General features: G+C 37.0%; 1 protein-coding gene and 1 pseudogene across 2 annotated transcripts in view; one reads left to right on the forward strand and one right to left on the reverse strand.

The window, feature by feature from the left end:
- LOC125921920 (arylacetamide deacetylase-like 2) overlaps positions 1–5296 on the reverse strand; it is a 195919-nt gene extending 190623 nt beyond the window's left edge. Inside the window, exon 1 of one of the 2 annotated variants that reach the window (XM_049629681.1) lies at positions 5210–5296. The gene's annotated coding sequence lies outside the window, so the exon portion shown is untranslated. The remainder of the gene's footprint in view (positions 1–5209) is intronic. The other variant, XM_049629682.1, reaches the window with a different exon arrangement.
- Positions 5116–5931, forward strand: LOC125921923 (ferritin light chain-like; annotated as a pseudogene).
- Positions 5932–23080: the final 17149 nt, after the last annotated feature.

Below are 23080 nucleotides of genomic sequence, written 5' to 3' on the forward strand. Positions count from 1 at the left end.
GCTGTTTTTCCCAACCCCTTACTTCCAAGGGACTGCTTTGATCCATTCTGCCCCTCTACAGGAGGGTCTCACCTACCCAGGAAAGTTTGTTGGACCGTGCCACTGCCAATGCCCAGAGACTGTGGCCGGGTGCCAGCCTGCCCCAGAAAAAGTTCATGAAATGGTGTAGCAGCAGCATTTCAGGGATTAAGGAAAATCACAACTCACATCTGGCACCAGGCTTCTCCCTTAATGACACTGTTCCAGCACCAGTGAATGTGGTTGTTCTCCGGGTCCACCAGGGCCTTGCCTTTGGGGGACCCACACAGCCTCTACCAGGTGTCCTCCCAGCAGGGTAACCACCTCTCCCCGTGTGGCCTGAAGAACTCAGGACTCCACTCTGCTCCTGGTGACTCACCCTTCCCACCAGAGTGCCACCACCACGTATCGAGCTGCAGAGTTTCAGGCTCTGTGGTCCCCCTGTTTATAGTCTTAATGGAACTTCAACCCTCTCCTTTCTCCTTCTCCCCTTTTAGTTCAGTCCCTGTGGCTCTTTCCACTTTTCTACTTTATCTCCAGCTGCTTTTGGGGGGGGGAGGGTGCTTTTCCCGTATTCTTCTCCCCCTCCCTGTCTCCATCCTTTCTCCACACTCAAAAGTGGCTCCCTGCCCTCCGCAGCTTCTTTCTCCCCCAGTTCACCTCTCTGCACCATGTACCTGCTTAGTTCTGTGGTTCAGGTTGGGCAGATTGTTGTTTTAATCCTCAGATCAGTTTTCTAGGTGTGCAGGATGGTTTAATGTTGGTCTGGCTGTATTTCATGGACGTGAGACACACAAAACTTCCATGCTGTTCCACCATCTTGGTTCCTCCAAAGACATAACTTCTTTTATTGCAGCTATTATTTTGATTCATAATTTCCATGTTAGAGTTAATGCTAACAAAGGAACTTGGTAAAATAACTGAACTTCAGCAATGGTTCCATATTATAAAAATAACCTTTAGTCCCTAAAGTATTTGTAATTCTGATTGATTGGCCTATTTTATAACTTTTTATCCTGGTAACAGTATTTATACTGACATCACTGTTTTCAAAAATATATTATAGTTTGTGACTTTTTCAGGCCACAAAAGGTTAATTGACACTCCCTTCTTTTCCCACATGCATGAAGGTAAAAACAAATAATACATGAGTCTTTGAATATCTTCTTTAAAAAAAAAAGAGAGAAACTATTTCCAGACAAAAACTGGGATTTGACAACAACAAACTCAAAATAAATACTATTGGGAGTTTTCCAGGAAGAAGAAAAAAAATTCCAGAAGGAATTCTCCCTCTCTCTCTGCCCCTCCCCTGCGTACTTGCACACTTGCTCTCTCCCCCCCCCTCAAAATAAATATTTTTTAAAAGCCTAACTATGTGCTCCTAATGAGAAAGAGTATACAAACACCAAAAGAAAACTAACTTTGCTACACTAATATGGGATAAGATCTATTTTAAGGCAAGAAACATTCCTAAAGATAATAAGCAATCTTTGGGGCACCTGGGTGGCTCAGTTGGTTAAGCATCTGACTTTGGCTCAGGTCATGATCTCATGGTTTATGAGTTTGAGCTCTGCATGAGGCTGTCTGCTGCCACCACAGAGTCTGCTTCGGGTCCTCTGTCCCCCCCACCCCGCCCTTCCCCACCCTTCTCTCTAAATAAATAAATAAATATTTTTAAAAGCAATCTTTAATAGTAACAAAATATCCCACCCACCAGGAAGGTATAAAAATTGCATTGTATACACCTACTAATAAAGCTAAAAATGGACAGATTTAAAAAGAGTAATATACAAATCTGCATTCAAGGAGGGGGAATTTAACACATCTAATTTGGTAACTCTTAAAAAAAAACCGTCCAGAAAATTAGTAAAGCTAGATATTCTGAGCAACACAATTAACAAAATGAAAATACTTTTATGTTAAAATGTACCAAAGGATGATAGAATACACAATTTTGGCAAATGTATATGGAACATTTACAAAAATAAATTCTATTGGAGCCAAAAAGCCAAACCCAACAAATCTAAAGGGATTTCAATAATCCAAATATATTATTTGATTATAGTGGAATGAAGATAGAAATCAGTAACAATAAATATAAAATCTTCAAATTTCTAGAAATTAAGCAACATATTTACATAATTAATGAGTAAAAGATGAGTCATAGTGCCTAATAAAATATTTGAGCTGAAAAATAACCGAAATATAGTATTTTGAGACATCATTTAGTTATTACTGTGCTGAGATGGAAATTTATAATTTAAATTCATAATTAAGAAACTGAAAAATCTGAAAATCAATTGTTTAGGTATTCATCACAAGAAGTAAGAAGATGAAACTATATTAAACTCAAGAAAAAGTATAGAAGAAAAAATAAGTAATAATAAAGAAAATAAATTATAAAAGTACAAAAATAAATGAAACAGAAAATATACGCAATAGAAAATAAATGTTAAAAAATTAATTTTTTGGAAAGAGAAATGAATTGATAGTCTCCTAGCAAGATTAAGCAATGAAAAACAGAGAAACCACGAATAACTTATTTCAGGAACAAAACAGGGAACATTACCATAGGTCTCAGACACAGGAAAAACATTTGATAAAATGTCAGACTACAGGGGGGAAAATAACTTCCAGGCAAACTAGGAATAAAAGAAATGTTTCTGTAACAAAGAATATTGACCTAAAAATGGAAATTATTAATAAAGAGAAGGAATTACCTTAAACTGATAAAGAGTATGTATAAAAAACTGTCATAAAAATGATACTTAAGTGTGAAATATTGAAAACTCCCCCCTGACTTTGGGAATGGATGAGTAAACATCTCCCACTATCACCATTTGTATTCAATATGGCACTGTACATTGTATCGAGTATGTATATGTATGTATATGTATAATAAGGATAAATGATGGACAGCATCAGTAGTTGAATAGATGAATAAAGTCATACAGTGAAATACCATGCTGCCACAAAAAGTAACAAACATGCTGTGCAAAACAGTAGGATTGAATCTCACAAACATGGTCATGAACTAAAGAAGTCAGGTACAGAAAGGCTTACAGTGCTTGATTCCATTTTTATAAAAGTAAAAATTTTGTAAAAATAATTTGGTGAATTAGGATAATAGTTACCTTGGTGGCAGCAATCACTAGGAAGGAGACAAGTGGGAGTTCTGGAATGACAGATTAGTGTTCTATTTCTTGATCTGAGAATTGATTACATGGGTTTACTCTTATAATTTGTGCTCCTCTCTTTCTTTTTTTTTTTAATGTTTATTTATTTATTTTGAGAGAGAGAGAGTGGGGATGGGGCAGAGAGAGGGAGAGAGAGAATCCTAAGCAGGTTGTGCACTGTCAGTGCAGAGTCCAACAGAGGACTAGATCTCACGAACCCATGAGATGATGACCCAAGCCAAAATCAAGAGTCAGACGCTTAACCGACTGAGCCACCCAGGAGCTCCCCTCTCTTTTTAAATAAAATATTTAGAAACAAAAATGTATAATATCTATTAGGAATGCTGGGTCTTTCAGAAAATAAATAAATAAAAATGTTTGTTATTATAGAAGACAGATTAAATTTTATGAGACAATTTATTGAATTATTATCCAATTTACATTTTACAAGTATGTTTTACAGACATTTTGTGGTGATCAAAATAAACAATGACTATGTTGTACAAATGTAGTCACCATTTAATAACAACTGAGAAAATTGAGAAAAGCTATAAACTTGGTCACAAATAACTTTAGATGACCTTTTAAGTCTTCCTTATTATTTCTTACCCTGGGAGTCTAGTCTTAAAAATGGATTGGAAATGACTTTCTTTTTCTAGTAATGAGAAGAAAAAATGTACAGAAGTCTTCCCTGTCCACAGTTTCATTTCCCACGGTTTTGCATTCCATGGTTTCAGTTACCCACGGTCAACCATTATCTGGACGGAGATGATCCTCCTGACATACCATCAGAAAGTCAACAGGAGTTTTACACTATGTCACAATGCCTACGTCATTCACCCCATCTCATCATGTAGGCATTTTATCATCTCACATCATCACAAGAAGAAGGATGAGTACAGTACAATAAGATAATTTGAGAGAGAAAACACATTTATAAAACTTTTATTATAGTATATTATAATTGTGCTATTTTATTATGTCTTAGTTGTTAATCTCTATGCTTAATTTATAAATTAAACTTTCATAGGTTTCTATGTATAGAAAAATATAGTGCATATAGGGTTTGGTATACTATCTGGTTTCATCAGCTGGAGGTTTGGGAACATATCACCCACAGATAAGGGGGGGACTACTGTAAAGTTTAGATCTGCTAGCTGGTGGAGGCAACAGAAATCTTTGAAGTGTGGACAAGGTGAGCTAAGTCACTCCCCTAATGAGAATCCCAGCACTTCACTAATCTCATTTTGTCTTGCGTATAAGGAAAAACACACGCACACACAACAGGACAACAATCGTCAATACACTGTTTAGTAATGACAGTGAGCACAAACAGAAATACAGAGTAAAAAAAAAACCTTGTTTTTCTATTTTGATGGAGATCATTGTAGGTTATGAGAAGTCTATGAAGGGTTGTGAGATAAACAGAAAGCATGAGAAGTGCAGATTTCTGTTGAAGCGGTTGGGGTCTAAGTTGGATGGGGTCTAAGTTGGATGGGGTTTCTCATCTACCACATTACATCACTTCTGGTAGTATCGAATTTATATTTACTAAGCACCACAAAATTTTTGTGGCAGACTTCTTTTGCCCACTCTAACACAGAAACATATGAAAACTGATCAAATGTTTGGCTTAACCTAGAAGCATAACAGTCCATTTAGATGCACAGAAAAAGACATACGAACATGCATATAAAAATACGAACGGTTTTGGCAGTGCGCCCGGCAGTCCTCCGGATCCCTCTCTCGCTTCAACAGCGTTTGGACGGAACAGAACCAGGGACGGCCCTTCTACCAGCCTCTGACCACCCTCCAACCTTTTTTCCAGTCACAACGTCGGGAGCCATCTTTTTGCCCACCCTCTGCCCCTGGGGCCAGCCAACACCCGATTTTGAACTTGGTTCCTCATTACCGACCAACCATGAGCTCCCAGATTCGTCAGAGTTTGTTCCACAGAGGTGGAGGCCGCCGTCAACCGCCTAGTCGGCAAGCACCTGCGAGCCTCCTACACCTACCTTTCTCTGGGCTTCTAGTTCCACAGTGGCTCTGGAGGGCGTGGGCCGCTTCTCCCGCGGGGTGGCTGAGGAGAAGCCGGAAGGCGCTGAGCGTCTTTTGAGGACGCAAAACCAGCGCGGCAGCTGCGCCCTCTTCCGGGACGTGCACGCGCCGTCCCAAGATGCGTGGGGTAAAACTCTGGACGCTGTGGAAGCCGCCCGGCTGGTGGAGAAGAACCTGAAGCAGGTCTTTTGGATCTTCCTGCCCTGAGTTCTGCCCGTGCAGACCCCCATCTCTGTGACTCTGGAGAATCACTTCCTAGATGAGGTGAAACTCATCAAATGGGCGACCATCTGACTAATCTCCGCAGGCTCTCCGGCCTCCAGGCTGGCCTGGGTGAGTATCTCTTTGAAAGGCTCACCCTCGAGCACGATTAGAAGTCTCTGGAGCCCAGCAGCTTTTGACAGGGTCCCTCTGACATCCCCCAGGTGCCAGGGCTTGTGCCCGAGTCTCTCCTTGCAGCCACTAGGCAGCTTTTTAACCACCTGTAGCCCTCTCCCAAGCCGTGGACCAAATGAAAACAATGAAGCTTTTTGCAGCAAAAAAAAAAAAACAAAAACAAAAACAAAAAACAAAAAACAAAAAAAACCCTGTTTTTTAACGTATCTGTTTCTGCCCAAAACAAGAAAAATTATAGAATAAAAAGGATTTTCCCCTGATATAATAAAAGACTTTCCCTCTCACCTCTTTTCTTCTCTTTCTCTCTCTCTCTCAAAAAAAAAAAAAAAAAAAAAGATCTAATTTTACCCAAAGCAGAACTGGAATTTAGATAAGAGGGGAAGAGGGTAGACAAATAATACCATAAATTTAGAGAACACTATTGGAAAAATGCCTGGGATAAACAAATGGAGACTGTTGTTATGAATCAAATTGGGCAATTTAGCCATTTTTTCTATAAAGCATAAAAGATATCAGAGTGGGAAAAGCAATTAAGTCATTCTTAGAAGTTGAACCACAATAAAAATCATCCACAAGTATTCACACAATAAGTTTCCTTTTAGACAAAAAAATTTTAGAGAAAATATAGACATAATTTTAGAAAAATTTTTAAAAATATTAAAACCTTTGAATGATTTTTGTTGGATGTCTGGTGGGTGTTGAATAAGTGATATGGTAATTAATGATCTTGAGGTTTTATGGCGATAAACTTTGATGGGCTTTCTCAATAACCAAATATTAAAATGGTTTCAATAAATATTTATACATTGTATATGCAAAATACATTGCTACTAATTCTTCTTTAGTCAGTTATCTTTTATAGTAACCAAAATAAGAAAAATAAATTTTATTTTCACCTTTATTTGTACCATGTGCAACATTTTTAGGTGTGGGCATAGATCCAAGTTTCTGTCTGGTATATTTTTTCTACCAAAAGAACCACCTTTATAACTTCTTGTAGTGAAAGTTTACTGATAATGAATTCTCTTGTTTCTTTCCTGTCCATAAAGTCTACATTTTTTGTTTTCCAGTGGTAAAGTAACTGGGTGCTGATTTCTGGGGTGGTCATTTCCCCCCCTCTTTCAGCACTTTCAAAAATGACATTCCATCATCTTCAGGCTTAGAAAGTTTATGATAAAAATCTGCTTAAATTCTGGCCTTTGTTCCTCTGTATATAATGTGTCTTTTCCCCTCTCTGCCATCTAGATTTCATCTTTATCTTTGGTTTTTAATAGTTTAAGTATGATGTGTCTAGGGGTTCTCTCCCTCCTTTCCTCCCTCCTCCTTTTCTTCCTTTCTAGTATTTTATTCTAGTGAGTGTTCTATGAGATTTTCAGATCTATGATTTAAAGTTTTTCATTATTTGGGAGACATTCTAGCAATTATCAAATATTTCTTCTCCTCATTATTTTCTTTTTCATCCTGTGATTCCAAAAGCTCATATTTGAGACCATTTGACATTACCCCATGGTTCTCAGATGCACTGGCTTTTCTCTCTTTCTCTATTTTAGTTTGAATACTTTGTTTTGACTTATCTTTTTCTTTGTTACTATAGCTTTATTTCTGGTATTTTTATTTGCTACTTGCTTACAGTTTCCATTTCTCTGCTAAAATTTTCCATATGTTCTTATAAATTAACCACCTTTTTAAACTTTTACACTAGAACTTTAACATATAAATCATAATTTTTTCTTTTTAATACCCTGCCTAATAGCTTCACCATCTGGGTTCTGGAGATTACATTGTCTCTCAACAGAAGGCTGTTTTCTCTTGCATTTTTTGTATCTTGTAATTTCTGGTTGAAAGCTGAGTATCATGTGTGGGAGAGTAAAGTCTGAGGTATATAGTATTTTATGTTTGGAATTGGACACACCTCCACTACATATTTAATGTGAAAAGTTGAGTCAGCATAATCAGGAGTTGCCTAGGGTTTGGGTGTTTCTAGTTCTGTTTGCCTTAACCACACTATTGACTTCACATTCCTCCAGCATTACCATGTACTTGAGGTTGAGGCTGAGTTTCTAAAAGACATTTTTCAGGGTTTCCTTTGCACTCTTGAGTTTAGTCTTTTCTGTGAACCTAAGCTTCAAAGAATGTCATTCTATCTTCTTGCCCTTCTCCCAATGATAGACTAGTGTTACTTGTCATTCATTGTTAGCTACCCTGTGATAGAAGGTGGGAATATTATCTTTACTTATTTCTTTATCCTCAGTCTTAGGCAAGATCTGTCCCTTTGTGCCTCACAAAAAAAAAAAAAAAAAAAAAAAAAAAAAAAAAGAGCTTTCTTGGTAATTCTGCCTCTCAACCAGCAGAAGTAAATCTCTAGTGGTCTAGGTCAAGGGCAATTTCTTATTCTTCCTTCCAGAATAGAAGGTTTTTCTTTTTTCTTTTATTATTATCATTATTTTTTTAATTTCCTGTTTCCTCCACTAGCTTCAGGGGGCCTTCAACGAAAGAGATAATATGTGCTACCCTTCCACCAGAGGTTTAAAGTTTTTGTTCCAAATAAGAGACAGGAAAAATGATCCAAACAGGGTTTCTATATCTCTCACTACTATTCTCCTACATTGACTTTCTGATAATCTGTCAGAAAGATCATCTCCTTCCAAACATTCATTGACTGTATGTAACTGAAACTAGGGAACATGCTAATCTCATCCCAAAGAGAATCCCAAAAATTTGACTCAAAAACAAACAAACAAAAAACAAAAAAACACCACCCTCCTGAAACTAATAAGCATTAAAAAAGCTGGCAGGATAAAAGCTTAATATACAAAAGTCAATTGCTTCCCTATACATTAGTAATAAACAAGTTGAGTTTAAAATTAACACCACAGTATTATTTATACTAGCACCCAAAAGTAATGAAATATCTATGTATAAGTCTAACAAAATACGTCAAGATCTCTATGGATAAAACTATAAAACCCCAATGAATGAAATCAAAGACCTAATAAATGGAGAGATTTTCCATGTTTATGTATGGAATGACAATATTGTCAAGATGTCAGTTCTTTCCAGCATGATCTATAGATTCAATGCAATCCCAATCAAAATCCCAGCAAGTTCATGGATGTTGATAAACAGATTCTAACGTTTATATGGAGAGGCAAAATACCCAGAGTAGTCAGCACAATATTGATGGGGAAGAAAGTTGAAGGACTGATACTGCCCAACTTTAAGACTTCCTATAAAGTTACGGTAATCAAGTCAGTGTGGTATTGGGGAAAGAATAGACAGATCAATCAATGGCACAAAATTATAAGCCAAGAAATAAACCCACATAAATATTGTCAACTGATCATTGATTCCTTTGGAGTCAAGGCAATTCAATGGAGCAAATACGGCCTTTTCAATAAATGGTGCTAGAATAACTGGGTATCTATATGCAAAAAAGAAAAAAAATCTAGACACAGACATGACACCCCTCCCACAAAAATTAACCCCAAATGGATCACAGACTGAAATGTAATATGCTTACTTATAAAACTTCTGGAAGATAATATAGAAGAAAACTTAGATGACCTTGGGTATGCCTATGACTTTGAAATATAACAAGGAGCATGATCCATGAAAGAAAGAATGGATACACTGAACTTATTAAAATTAAAAGCTCCTACTCTTTTTTTTTAATTTTTTTAATGTTTATTTATTTTTGAGACAGAGAGAGACAGAGCATGAACTTGGGAGGGTCAGAGAGAGGGAGACACAGAATCTGAAACAGGCTCCAGGCTCTGAGCTGTCAGCACAGAGCCCAACGCGGGGCTTGAACCCACGGACCGCGAGATCATGACCTGAGCCAAAGGTTGACTGAGCCACCCAGGCGCCCCTAAAAGCTCCTACTCTTGAAAGACAATATCAAGAGAATGAGAGAATAAGGGACAGATTAGAAGAAAATATTTGCAAAAGATATAGCTGATAAAGTACTGTTATCCAAACTATAAAAAGAATTCTTAAAAATAAAGAAACAAATGATGTGATTAAATAATGGCCCAAAGACTTTAAGAGACATATTACCAAAGAAGATACACAGATGGCAAATAAGCACCTGAAAAGATGCTCCACATAATGTGTAATCAGGGAAATACAAATTAAAACAATGATGATATTAATTACACATCTTATAAGAATGACCCAAATCTAGAACAGACAACAACAAATGTTGGCCAGAATTTAGAGTGACAAGAACTCTCACTTACTGTGGTGGGAATGCAAACTGCTACAACCACTTTGGAAGACTGTTTGGCTGTTTCTAAAAAATTAAATATATTCTTGCCACATAATCTAGCAAATAGTCTCCTTAATATTTACCTAAAGGAGTTGAAAACTTATGTTCATGTAAAAATCTGCACACAGATGTTTATAGCAGCTTTATTCATTATTGGTAGAACTTGGAAGAAACCAAGATGTCCATTTGTAGATGAATAAGTAAATAAACTGTGATAACTCCAGACAATGAGATATTATTTAGTTCTAAAAAGAAATGGGCTATCAAGCCATAAAAAGACATGAAGGAAAATTGAATACATATTGCTAAGTGAAAGAGGCCAACCTGAAAAGGCCACAAAGCATATGATTTCAACTATGTGACATTCTGGAAAATGCAGAACTATGAAGACAGTAAAAGGATCAGTGGTTGTGAGAGGGGGATGAATAAGCAGAGCACAGAGGATATTTAGAGAAGTGAAAATAAGGATACCATATGGCAGATACATGTCACTATATATTTGTCCAAACCCATAGAATGTATAACACCAAGAGTTATACATACAGCTAATGTAAACTATAGTCTTTGGGTGATTATGATGTGTCAGTGTAGGTCCATCAGTTGTAACAAATGTACCACTCTGGTGGATTATTGATAGAGGGAGGTGTGCTATGCATGTATGGCGGAAGAGAGTATATGGAAAATCTCTGTACCTCCCTCTTAATGTTGCTGTGAATCTAAAACTGGTGTAAAAAAAATTCTAAATGCCAAAACAAATGTCAAAATAGAAGAATTCTACATAGTGAAAATGTATGTTTGTATACACGTATACTTCTATATATAGAAACATAGGCACAGAATAAATATAACATAAACCATGACTGAACTGGACCAAAGGAATAGGTTGTTTAGTTAAATGTAAATAGAGTATCGTATCTATTACAAAATTCAGGTTGGCAACCAAAGCAAAACATAACTCTAACCTCTGTTTGTAGAAACATTCAAAACAAGGAGACTCTGAAGGATTATAACGCAGATAAGATGATGGCAAACAAAAATGTAAATGAACAAATAGTAGGAATCACAATACTCTTTTCAATCAAGGCATAATTTAGCCCCCAAATATGAAATGAGACCAAGAAAAGTACACTTCATGATGCTAACTACTAAAATGCATAATAAAAAGTTATTAATATCTACACATAAAATACTGGAAGTTCTAGCCACAGCAATCAGAGAAGAAAATGAAATAAGAAGTATTCATATTGGTACAGAAGAAGTTTAACTGTCACTATTTGCAGATGATGTGATAGAACACATAGAAAATCCTAAAGACTCCAAGAACAACAACAACAATACTAGAAGTAATAAATGAATTCAGTAAAGCTGCAGGATAAAAAACTTAATCCACAGAAATCAAGAGCATTTCTATACACCAATAATAAAATAGCAGAAAGAGAAATTAAGAAAATAATTTTATTTACAACTACACCAAAAAGAATAAAATACCTAGGAATGAACTTAACCAAGGAGGTGAAAAACTTATATACTCTGAATACTGTAAAACTTTAATGAAAGAAATTGAAGATGACACAAACGTAAAGATATTCCATGCTCATACATTAGAAGAATTAATATTGTTACAGTGTCCATATTACCCAAAGCAATCTGTAGAGTCAATACAATCCCTGTCAAAATACCAACAGCATTTTTCACAGAAATAGAATAAATAATTTGTAGGGAACCACAAAATTGTATGGACCCTGACTAGCTAAAGCAATCTGAGGAAAAGAACAAAGCTGAAGGAATCACAATCCCAGATTTCAAGATATACTACAAAGCTATAGTAATCAAAGCAATAAGGTACGGGCACAAAAATAGACACAGAGATCAATAGAACAGAATAGAGAGCCCAGAAATAAATTCACATTTATATGGTTGATTAATCTTATAACAAAGGAGGCAAAAATATACAATGGGTAAAAGACATCTCTTCAATAAATGGTGCTGGTACAGCTACATGTAAAAAAAATGAAACTATTACTTTCAAACATCATACACAAGAATAAACTCAAAATGAATTAAATACTTAAATGTGAGACCTGGAACTATAAAAATCCTAGAAGAGAACACAGGCAGTAATTTCTCTGACATCAGCTGGGTATGGCAGCATTTTTGTACATATGTCTCCTAAGGCAAAGGAAACAAAATAAAAAATAAATTATGAGGACTACATCAAAATAAAAAGCTTTCCTCTCCACAGTGAAGGAAATCCTACTTAATAAGACAAAAAGGCAACCTATGTAGTGGGAGAAGATATTTGCAAATGATATATCTTATAAGGGACTAATATCCAAAATATATAAAGAACTTATAGAACTCAACGACAAAAACAAACACACAAAGAATCTGATTTAAAAATGGGCAGAAGACCCAAATAGGCATTTTCCAAAGACTATATAGAGATAACCAGCAGACTCTTGAAAGACGCTCAACATCACTAATCTTCAGGGAAATGCAAATCAAAACCACAATGAGATATCACCTTATACCTGGCAGAATGGCTAAAATCAAAAAGGCAGAAAGATAAAAAGTTTTGTAAAGGTTGTGAAAATGAAGGAATTCTTGTACGCTGTTGGTGCAAATGTAAATTGGTGCAGCCACTGTGGAAGACAGTATAGAGGTTTCTCAAAAAATTAAAAATGGGAATACCATATGATTGAATAATTCCACTACTAGGTATTAACCCAAAGAAAATGAGAAAGCAATTGAAAAGGATATATGCAACCCTGTGTTTATGGCAGCATTATTTACAAAGTCAAATTATGAAAGCAATCTAAGTGTCCATTGCTAGATGAATGGATAAGGAAGATGTAGTATGTATATACAATGGAATATTACGCAGTCATAAGACTGTGTCATGCCTTTCATCACAACATGGGTAGATCTGGAGGGTATTATGCTAAAGAAATAAGTGTGACTGAGAAAGACAAATACCATATGATTTCACTCATACATGGAATCTAAAAACAAAACAAATGAAAAAAAAAAAAAACAAGAAACAAAAAGCAGAATCAGACCTATAAGCAGAAAGAACAAACTGATGATTCCCAGAGGGGAAGGTGGTAAAAGGATGGGCAAAATGGGTGAAGGGGAGTGGGAGATACAGACTTCCAGTTATGGAGTGAATGAGTCATGGAAATAAAAAGCATAGCATAAGGAATATAGTCAATGATATTATAATAGCATTGTCTGGTAACAGATGGTAGCTGTACTTGTGATGAGCATAGTATAATGTATAAACTTGTCAAATCACTGTGTTTTGTACCTGAAACTAATTTGACATTGATTGTCAACTATAATCAAATTAAAATTTTTATTTAAAATCTACACTAAAAGAACATGGTAGCTACTTTATAAAGCAGAAACCAGAGGAGATGAATAAGGAAAAAGACAGACACAACTAATAAATTAACATACTCCTCTCAAATCTAGTGAAATAAAATGGAAAATATTTAGCAAAGATAGCAAAGTTCTAAATAGCAAAATGAATAAGGTAGACTATATAGATCCATATTAAACTCTATACATAATAAAAGAGAACATGCTTTATTTTCAAATAAACATAAGACATTTGTGAAAACTTCCTGTAAATATTTATTTAATAATAAATACATAAATAAATAAAATTTAATATTTTATTAAATATTAAATATTTTATTAAATGAAATTTTATAATGATAAAATATAAATAATAATAAATAAATAATAAATAATATATATTCACAACAAAAGCTTCAATAGATTTTAAAAGGTAGACAGAATACTGTGATCATTTGGAAACATAGTCATAAATTCTTTCATTTCCTAACATGCAGAAATGAAATCTATATCCCCTACCCTTGAACCAGGGCAGGCTTTGTAGTGTATCTTAAGTCATTAGCCCTTTAGACAGAGCATTTGTCTCTGAGTGATAGATAAGGCATTGTAACATCCTGATAAAAATGGTGTCACAAATTGTCTTTCAGCACTCAACATCGCTTCTGCACCCTTTCTTGCTCTTCTCTGGTGTCACAGGGCTGAAAGCCTGGGAACCACATCCCTGTAGCACCTCCCAATCAGAGTTCTAGAACAGGTAACAAATGAGAGGCACATGAGTGATTAGAAAAGAGGAAGCTACAAGGACTGCTGTGACATGTGAAAAGGACTCAGGGGCCAAGGAGATGAGGCTTCCATTGACCGAATGTGGGACACTGAACTGCACTGGTTTGAGTGAAAATATATTAAAATGGTATTAAGGGGGAAAGGGAGGGGAAAAGAGACAGAATGTATTCTTGCTACAGAGATGTGGAGACTGATTAGCAGTGCGTGTCCTCTCATTCTTCAGCCTGGGGGCTGTGAGGTGGCTGTGGCCTCAGCAGTAGCTTCCGGCACTTCCCTGGAGTCTCCTGCATCCCTATATTTAATTCCTGTCCGCTTGAAACATTTGAAGTATGTAGTTTTGTCTTCACGACTAGACCTTGACTAACACACTTGGGAAGGAACAGTCATGGGGGCTGCTTACTCAGCATATTGGGCTTGTATAGTCCATTCTTCCGGAACCAGAAAAAAAAAAAAAAAAAAAATCCAATGTCTGAGAACCCAAGACAGCTAGCTGGGATACAATTTTAAAATTTTTACACCAACACTGAAAGGAGAACTAAAGGAAGTATTGTTATACTAAATCAGCGTGTCTCGAGGTTCTGGAGCTAAAGGGAGGTGGATATTTTTAACAAACGCTGTATGTGCCTGAATGCCAGCTTACTATACACAGGAGTAAAGCCAGGGGTTTAGAGAGAGAGAATTGTGCCATGAGCCTTCCCTAGAGAGATATATCAGTATCACGACGCAGGCATTTCCGCATTCTCTAGCCAAATACCATCTAGGACTGTCCCAGACCCCACATAAAGTCCAAACAAGAGGATTTTAATATCAGTAATTTAATTCTGACAGAACTGAGGTCATTGTTTTGTTGTCATAATAAAAGGATGGTGGTTTGCAGAGTCTGGAAAAAAAAAGGGGAAGGACATATGTGTGTTTTCAAGTTCTGCCCAAGAGAGAGCATGTTAATGACATTTAGTACTGACTTTTACATAAAAATAGAAGAGTGATTCATTTCATATACATAAAAATAAGAGGGAAAAGTAATTACTTTTTCTTTTCTATGTCATCAGACAGCTTATAATTTGGATATCTGAGAGGACCACCTTTCAGAACAGCGGGTCCTTACTCTTTAGACAAGCTAATCAATAGGTGATCTAAGAATGAGGCCCAGAAGAAAACAGAGGTTTTGTTTTAAAATGTACCTTGGATTCGTTTTAATCAGATATGATAAGACAGGCAGACACGGACATGATTGTCATGAAGGAAGAAGTTTTAGATTTAAAGATCCTTAGAAACAGGAGGCCTGACACACCATGCAGGGCCCACCTGACCAGGGAGGATCAGGAGGCGGAGGGGGAGAAGAGAAAGCAGGGGCAAGAGCCTCTGTTGTGTTTTTTTATGGAAAGAAAAGGGCATGGCAGGACAAGCAGGTTTAAGATTTCTAGTTTGAATAATTTCAGCAGGCTCTGGACTTAGCGGCTGTCTTGAGTTGTTTGGTACCTGGCCCTTGGAGTGGTTAGGGCAGGAGAATATGGCCTGGAGTGAGCCTGTGAGGAAGTGAGGGTTGGGTGTCCTCTGGATTAGTTCATTTGCATATGCAAAGTGCATTCCCAGGCAAGATGTTTGCTATCTCTAGGAATAAATGAACCCTGGGAGAGGCAGCCTCTTCCAGGTCAGCGAGTCCCCAGATGCCAGATCATTGAGAATACTAATACGTAATGAAATGAAGTTAATACAAGTTTACAATGAGGTTCTTCTCTCTTAGCGCCCAACCATACACCCCACCTCAGTATGAGTTTTAAAATTTCTACATAGACTCGGCATAGACTAGGTATGACAATCCAGGCCGAGGCAGAGTGAGTAGGATTCTCAATTCATTTAATATGGATAAGAAAGCAGCTCAAATCAAATGAGAAGACTACTGAGAAGCTATAAAGCTGTCTCACAGAAATGAAGCACAGTTGGCCTCTTGGGAATACAACTGGGATTTAGAAACCACTAAAGTTATGTTTCTCTCTTTCTCTTCCTCTCTCTCTCTCTCTCTCTCTCTCTCTTTCTCTCTCATTCTCTCACCCTCTCCTTCTCCAGGACTGCATATAAAACTTTATCTCATTTATTCTCATCCTCTCTGATCATTGGCTACTCTCCCCAGGCAATTTCTGATTGATTGATTAATTAAAGAGTATGAATATGGCTGAAATTCCCTGCCCTAGGCCCAACTCTATAAAATCATTTGATTCATAGGCCCCACATCTGTTTGACCATAAACTCTGTGTCACAAAAATACATTTGTTTATAGGCTAACCAACAGATTGACCCCCACCAGGATGAGTGTGAATCCCTGGTCCACTCTGTTGTGGAGAAAGGCAATAATATGTTACAAGCATGACCCCAGAGACCTGTCTCTTCACCATGGAAGTGGAGAGGGACAGACAGGCACTCTGAAATGAACAACTACAGTAGCATATCCTACTGCTGTGAGTTTTCAATCACCTTTGTTGTCTATGTGGCTTAAGTTTTCTTGGCATTTAAGAAATTGCTAGAACTAGGACAGGACTGCTAGCCACTTAGAAAAATGGTAGTAATGAATTCTGCTCACTGAATATTTCCAGCTCTTTGCCTTCCAGGCACATGGCATGATAGCACTTTCTGGATCCCAGTGGTTGGTTGAGCCCATGTAACCATTCTGGCCAATGAGCTGAAAGCACAAATAATGTATGCCACTTCCTGGCTGAACATTTATTTCTTGGTGTGGTATGCTCTAAACTCTCTTTCGTTCCTGCCATGGCAGCATGTTTCTGATAGTGGCTATTCTATCAGCCTGGGCTCTTCAAAGTAAGGACCACACATAATGGACATAGGCTGTAGCAAGGGCAAGAACAAGATTCACTCCAGTACTTTAAAATAGAGCTAAATGTCCAAGTGAATTTTATTGTTGTTGGTGATGACTTTCCAACACTTGGATGTGTTCTAGCAGGTAAGCAGGTTGTTATGAAGACATTTGGGTATCTGACTGCTTTTATATCTTTCTCTTCTGGGTATAAAAGTTTTCTTCGTCTTACTTGGCAATGAAGCTCACAGGAACAGCTCTCTCCCCAGAGTTCTTAGCTCTTAATTATATGCAAGATTTCCTGAGACCTATCTCTAGACCTCAAATTAAAAAGGCCTAAGTTAGGACACTTTATGGTTTTATTATTCTAGTTAGTTGGTGCCGAAAGGCTAGGCAGGAGGCCCTCGGACATGAGATACAGAGGTTATCAGCCTTAGCGAGCAGCGCCAGGAAGAAAGAATGGAACAGAAGATCATTCTTAAAGCCAACACGGTTTGTTCTCTCCCTATAGGGCCATGCGGTGAGAAAAGCACCTCCCTAGAATTAAGATACCTGGAGCTCTAGTCTAGACATTGGCACTAACCAGTTGTATATCCTTGGACAATTATCTCCCACTCTGGGTTCTTCACCTCAACCATGGAATGGGGAAGAATAGAATGAATAGTCTATGTCCCCTTTGTACTAGAGATGAAGACATGACAGGGAGTAAAGGCATGTGTCTGCAGCAGAGGAAGGTCTAAGCTGCACATATGGGTTACATTTTCAATGATTTATTTGTTTAATTTAAATAAGAAATATCACATGCTTAAACAACTAAACAGAACAAAAGATTGTATAATACTAAAAAAAAAAAATTATTCCTTATCCTCTGCCTTCCCCATATCCTGGATTCTTTCCCAGAGGCCACCAGAGTTATATACACAGTATCATACCTCCACCCTTTTCAACTGCAAATGGTAGCAAGATACGACATTATTTTGTCCCTTGTTTAAACAGGTTATCTGTTTAAAGAAATAGAAGAAACAACATGATTTTACCTAAGAAAATAGACTGAATTGTCATTTAGAGAACTATTTTCTCTATGTGCCTCAGTAAATTAGATTTTTCTTGATTTACTTTAGCAAAAACAATCTTTTTTTTAAGAGAAAAAATTTATCACAAATCTTTAAGAGTCATAAAATGGTTCCAGGATTCTCCTTGAGATGCTGCTTATTGTTCTGATTCCAGTCTGTCATTTGGTGAGCTGTTTTCAGAAAAGTTGTGCTAACATATTTGACAGAAAACAAACCAGATTCTCCCCAAAATGTTTACACTTTATAAAAGAATGTATATTCTCAGAGAATCTCAGTCTGAAATATATTGGCTCAACTTATAAAGAAAACAAAGATTTCATCATTTTCTTCCTTGGAACAAAAACAACAAATAGTTTTGTTAATCTTCAACACTTTCCAACAAATAAACTAAGATTCAGAGGCTATCTAATTTTAAACTGTGTTGGGCCAAGAAGCTAACATGGTTAAGGAAAATACCCCATGTGAGCAGAGGTTTTTTTGTTTTGTTTTGGTTTTTTGGTTTTGGTTTTGGGTTTTTTTTTGTTGTTTCCGTTTTTGTTTTTTTGATTAATTTGTTCACACATCTTGCAGCATACTACAGAGGCTAAAATTCCAAGAGATGTTGTCAATATGGAAAAATACATAGGATAGCATATTCCCTTTGCTTAAGAGACTGTGGGAGGGGAGCAGAGGGCATGGCAATGTATAATTCTTTGTAAGTCTATAACTTGAACAGCTCCAGAGCTTACCAGCTTGTGTTTATAAATGGGATCAAATTTACATAATGACTTGATATCATTTGCTCTAGCCCATCTTATGTGAGATGAGTATTTCATGTAACATGATCACCCCCAGTTGGATACCTGCCCCAACTCAGGAAGATTTCCTTGAGTTCCCAGGGAATGCATACCATATATTCATATTTTTCCTTCTCTAGCCTATTCTCATCACTTATACTATCTGGGAAGAATTGGATAGGCTAGAGCAGCCATGCCTTGAAGTTGTCTTTTCCACAGTTCAGATGACTTAAGGACCAACTGGAGCATCTAATATTTCAGACAGTACACGTGGGAAGTCCCTTCCTCCAGCCAGATGCTCTCTTGCTGACAGCAGCTCATCAAACCTGTCTGAAGTAGTCTGAATCCTAGCTCAGATGGACTGAGACTGCTCCCCCACCCCCACCACACACACATTTCTGCAACCCTCTCCTTCAAATTTTCTCAACCACACATTATATGTTAGAATATGCCTGTAATTCACTCTAACAATTGCCTTGACCCTATAAAGCATTTTAAATACATTTATGCAATAAATTAAGAAATTTCTCTAAATTTACAAAGTTGTCTATGCAACCAAAATAATTGCCTTCTAGAATTTTCATGTTTTTAAAACATTCACAGATCAGTTATTCTCTCAATAGTTGTTTCCTAGCACACTAATTTCTTTAGTGTTCATTCATGATTTTACAACAGCATGTATTCCACATTCTTATAGCATTTCTATTCTAAATTTTCCCAGTGACCAAATCTTTCACGTGGTGAATTTTCACTGTGCATGTGATGCCACATTATGGAGTAAATTGTCAGTAACCCTTTACTAAAAAGCCTGCTGCTTTCAGATACGTACCTATGCTCTCACATATGTTGGCAAAATACTTTGACTAGTAGTTTTACTTTGTTTTTCCTTTTTGGAATCATTCTTTGAACCTGATTAAAAGGCTCCTTCTGTGTTGTGACTGCAATTAGCCTGAAGAACCTAGAAGCTAAATTGTTTAAATTACTTCGTTTATTCTCCTTCATGATATGGAAACTATTTTTTGTTGTTGGATTTACTGTAACTGAAGTCTTAAGGCCTTTCTCATGCATTATGTCTTTTAAATGAAGTTCAGCCAACATTGACTTCAGCATTACATTCCTAAAATTCAGGAACTGGGAAACATGTGACTGTATATAAAAGCTGTACATGAAAAATAGACTCTGTCTACTGGAATACTCCAAACCTCTTCCTAACAGACTCATTTTGTCTCAAGAATGACACTGTATGTGCCATGGGTCGGAAGAGCACTCCACTAGAGATGACAAGTCAGCTGGGTTCTGCCGTAGTATGACAAACATTTTCACTGGCAAGCTCTAGTATTGCACGACCTGCCTAGGCCAACTTTTGCATCAAGTAGTAGGAAAAATATTTATTTGTGTGACATATTTCCAAAATCATCTAACAGCAATTGTTAAACCCAGTGGTATAGAAAGAGTATGTGGTTGGCAGGTTCTTGGGTGGATATGGTCTACATTCATGGCCTTTCATTCTATTTATTCATATCAAACCTGGGTAATTCCCAGTAAAGCCATTCTGAAGCAAGATTATAAAACTGCTGAGCACAACTCCCCACTACCAACACACACACACACACACACACACACACACACACACACACATATCTTTGGTACATTTTAATTGATAAAAATTTAGTAAAATCAATGTTTTGGGAAATAAATATTTTATTTAAAATTTTTTTTAATGTTTATTCATTTTTGAGAGACAAAGACAGTGTGAACGGGGGAGGGGCAGAGAGAGAGGGAGACCCAGAATCCAAAGCAGGCTCTGAGTTCTGTGCTGTCAGCACAGATCCCAACGTGGGTCCCAAACCCACAAATGGTGAGATCATCACCTGAGCCAAAGTTGGACACTTAACCAACTGAACCACCCAGGTGCCTCTGGAAATAAATATTTTAAAAATGAAGGAAGAGGGGCTCCTGGATGGCTCAGTCACTTAAGCATTCGACTTCGGCTCAGGTCATGATCTCACAGTTCGTGAGTTCAAGCCCCACATCGGGCTCTGTGCTGACAGCTCAGAGCCTGGAGCCTGCTTCAGATTCTGTGTCTCCCTCTCTCTCTGCCCCTCCCCCACTCACACTCTTTCTCTCTGTCTTTCAAAAATAAATAAACATTAAAATTTTTTTTTAAACATGAAGACAGAAAGAAAAAATAGAAAAAGAAAGAAAAGCTACCGCCGACTGGTAAAAAAAAAAAAAAAAAAAAAAAGTTTTCTAAAATCCAGGCAATAGAATGAAGAGGAATTAATATTAAATTTAGGGGAATGTTTAAACTTAGTAATCAACAAAGAGATCATTTTTAGCAAATAAAGATCTCAATCTAGGGACGTGCTACTATTTTCACACAGAGAAACTAAGTAATTCATTTACCTTTGTGGATTAGAACCCCTTCAGGAGCACCTGGTGGCTCAGTTGGTTAAGTGTCTGACTCTTGATCTCAGGTCAGGTCATGATCTCACATTTCGAGTGATCAAGCCCCACATCAGGCTCTGCACTGATAGCATGGATCCTGCTTGGGATTCTCTCTGTCCCTTGTTCTCTCTGCCCCACCCTCTCTCTTTCTGTCTCTCTCTCTCTCAAAATAAATAAAGTTCAAACAAACAAACAAAAAAAGAACCCCTTCAGAAGCAGGATAAATCTAGACCTCAGATGCGTTATCTTCAGAGAAATTTGAGTCTGTCTAGAAAGAGACTAATGAAATTCTTCAAGCAAGCTAACCTGTAAAGGATCCTGAGTCACTCCTAAGAACCTCAGACCCTGTCTTTATCCTCTCTCTCTGTCCATCCCACCATTTCATTAGTTGCATCCATTCATACACTCAACAAACACATGTTTTCTCTTTTCACCCAAATTCCCACTCTAAATTCCCACTCCCTTCCCTCTAAAAAAATTCCCAAGTGCCATTTGTGTGTGATGACCATAGAATTTATTGTCCAAATTGGGTTGTAGACATGACAGATGGTAAACCAGAGAAGACTAATGGGCATTAGGTATAAACTATGACTATTCCATGAAAATAAGAACTTATGATCGCTCTCTATATCCACCATTACTTAGTAAACAAACTTCTCTACATCTTTACCCTGAAATTTACCTTTTATTTCTAACATTTCCCCCTACCACTCTCTCACAAAGGTGGTGAGGGGAATGTGTCAATGTCCCTCTTACACCCCAGTGTGCTAGTCTATTAAACCTTACTTCTTTGAAACAAATTCCATGGCTTCCTCTCTCTCAATCTCTTTCTCTTATGTCTGCCCCCTCCCCCACCCCAATTGAATTTTCTACCAATCTTACTTACTTACCAAGTCTTCTTGTATGTTGTTCATTCTTTGTCTTCCTATTTTTTGCAGGACTTCAGTAGGCAAGTAGAAAACTTGTTCTATACTGTAACCTCTCTGTTCCTTGTTTTCCTCAAAACTCTCATGAGAGGGTAAGGGAAAGTATGCTCCTTAAGCAACTTGTGTTATCCTATTTTCTGTTTATAGAAGGTTATGACTCCAAAGGCCTTTTTGCATTTTGAACAGTCTCACAACCTTTTAGCCCAAGCACTTATACATGTAAAAGTAATATTTTCCCAAATATTTTTGTAAGTTTCCAATGAGTATGACTGGACTACACCTCATTCAGCAAAATTCACACCAGCAATTCTTTTGAAAAAAGGTCCCTCTGTCTAGACTTAATCAGTGATACTTTGGTTAGGCCAGGCTGCTGTAGGCAACATTTTTATGATACCTAAAAGCCTTATTGTTGCTTCAGAGGTATACCAGGCAACCCCTTAATTTATTCAGAGACTTTAACAAAGGTTCTTTGGGCTACACCCTTCATTTGATATTTTCCTTAATACCTATATTACTTTGATAATTTACTGACTCAAGTGGATGGAGATGAGAAACAGCTTTATTTTCCAATTCCAACCCATATGTTCTCTGTATTCCCTCTACATTCTGCTTGCAAACTGGCCAGGGTTTTCTCTGTCTCATCTTTCATGTAGCATTTTATCACATGTAGCTAGAAACAGCTGACTATTTTAACATTCTGTGTGAAAATCTCCTTGCTCAACTCCAAAAATTCATTAAGTACATTTTCTATTTTTCCAGTTACCACAGGTAAAAGTTTTACAAATTATTTTGCCACCATTTAACATGGGGCACAATTTTTCCAGTCTACCCTAGCAGTTTCTTTACTTCTATTCTAGCTTTTGCTAACAGTTTTCTCGCTACTTTCAAAGCCTATATTTGGAGCTGAATCAGAAGCAAGTGCCACATATTTCAGGGATTTTTTTTTTATAGTAGCATTTGACTTGAGGATAACAAATTCTGTATCAGTTA

Source organism: Panthera uncia, chromosome C2 (assembly GCF_023721935.1).
Source record: "Panthera uncia isolate 11264 chromosome C2, Puncia_PCG_1.0, whole genome shotgun sequence".
In the NCBI taxonomy this organism is placed as follows: domain Eukaryota; kingdom Metazoa; phylum Chordata; class Mammalia; order Carnivora; family Felidae; genus Panthera; species Panthera uncia.